Source organism: Melopsittacus undulatus, chromosome 13, assembly GCF_012275295.1.
Source record: "Melopsittacus undulatus isolate bMelUnd1 chromosome 13, bMelUnd1.mat.Z, whole genome shotgun sequence".
Taxonomy (NCBI): domain Eukaryota; kingdom Metazoa; phylum Chordata; class Aves; order Psittaciformes; family Psittaculidae; genus Melopsittacus; species Melopsittacus undulatus.
In genome coordinates this window covers 5,160,466-5,162,420 of record NC_047539.1, presented here as the reverse complement: position 1 = coordinate 5,162,420, position 1,955 = coordinate 5,160,466, and positions in this window count along the sequence as shown.

The window sequence follows — 1,955 nt, the reverse complement described above, 5'->3', positions numbered from 1 at the left end:
CCACCACCTCCTCCTCCCTCCGCCCGCCAGGAATTTCACTGCACTCCGGGCCGCGGCGCGCAGGCGCACTCCAGACCGCCGCCGGCCCTTCCGCGCCGCCATCTTGAGAGGGCGGGGAAGGCGGGGCGAGCCTCCCTTCGGCCGCCATGTTGGGAAGGTCCAGTCGCCACTTCCCCCTTTTTAAAGCCTGCAGTGAGGGAAGAAAAGCTGTTATGAGGAAGAATGTCCTCAGGAGGGACATAGTGCGCCCTCCACAGCGCGGCGGCTCTGCTGCCTGCCTCTGCTTGGCACCTCGGAGGGCAGAGGAGCTCCTCCCGAGGGCTTGCTGCTCCCTGCGAGACACGCGTCTTCCCTCAGCTGCCACACTGTACAACAGCATTACGCACAGGGCAGCAAGGAACAAAAGTTATCCGGGCATTGTCTCTCCTTAGAGTGCTCCCATTTCCACAGCCCAACAAAACACATGATTTTCTTGAGGAGGGGATAGAAAGAGCAGCTAAATAGCACAGGCTAAAAAAGAGCTGCTGGATAGGAGTTGCTCATGCAGGTTTGCTGCAAAATGTAAGAAACTGTGGGTGTGATGGGATGCTTGTGTGACGGGGAGCGTGCCACTGTGCTGAAGATGTGCCTAGGAAAGAGAAAGAGATATAAATGCTTAAGTCAAAGCCCTTGTTGTGCTTGTGAGGTAAAGGGGCTCTCTCCAGCACTAGTTTATCCCTGAAGGACACAGGCTTGATATTGCATCTCCACCAAAAGCCTTCAGAATAGGAGCTTTCGGAAGGTGACTGCAAGTCATGACAGGCACAGCTGACAGAAAGAGGTAAAAATTCAGACAGTTTATCCCAAAGAACTAAGCCAGGAAAGGACTGGCAAAAATGTTAATTGTATATTCATGTGTTGACTGTGAAAGAGATACTGTGATAAATAGGTGCGTGAGACTAAAATAAAAGGAATGGCAACTCTGCTCCTCTGCCATTGGCTTTGAGTATTCTCTTGGATTCTTCGATTTCACATTTTAATTCTCAAGTAAATACAGGTTCTGGCTAATTGGATGAACCATTATTAGCAGTGACAGAAAGCAGGAAACACCCTGCCCTACTGCAGAAAGAAATGACTACAGAGGAATTTATCCTGTATTTGTTTGCCAAAATACTCAAATTTTCTACAGAAAAACCCTCTTTATTTTTTTTTCTGCTACAAGGGGTTTATTTAGTTTGTGAACAACAAACTCAGCTTGCAATGAAGGAAAAAGCTGATGAAGAAGAGAGATGTTTTTAGCTGGCAATGCTAAAGTCTTTTCCCATGCTGCAATTTGTAAGGCCTAATGTAGTCTGAGAGTTTCATTACTGGGCTAGTACAATTAATCAGAATACTATTCTCAGATATTCTTGCGGTTCTGATTATATCTGTCTTCTTCAATGATTAAACTAGGATGATACAAGACATACCACAGCGGACGATACTGTTACTGAAATCCATCTCATAAAGCGTGTTCTTAGCCAAAGAAGATCTGTGTAGACTTTCTTCTTTGTACCTTGACTCTAATTCCCAAATGTATTTTGTATTTGTATTTTGCATTGCTTCAGACAGGTTTATTAGATCTTAAAAAAAATCTATTTTAACATAGAAGTCTATCATGTTCAAGTGCATTTTGTAAATTTACTATGCTAAGAGACAGTCACCCAGATTGGAATCAAGGCATGTTGATGGGAAGTGACACTATTGTGGATGATATTTCTCTTTCAGGAATAAAAGGCAGGCTTTGTTCCCAATGTCAGTTAAGCCAGCACTAAATTCACTCACTCAACTTTCTGTACCTGATGTCAGCTCAGGCACGAGTACATGTTTCTGACAGCTCTATGATTCTATTAATAGAGGACCTAACTACAGCGCTGAAGACTGAAAGGTTATATGAAACAATTCTATTTCTATTACATTCTGTTAATCAAAATCAT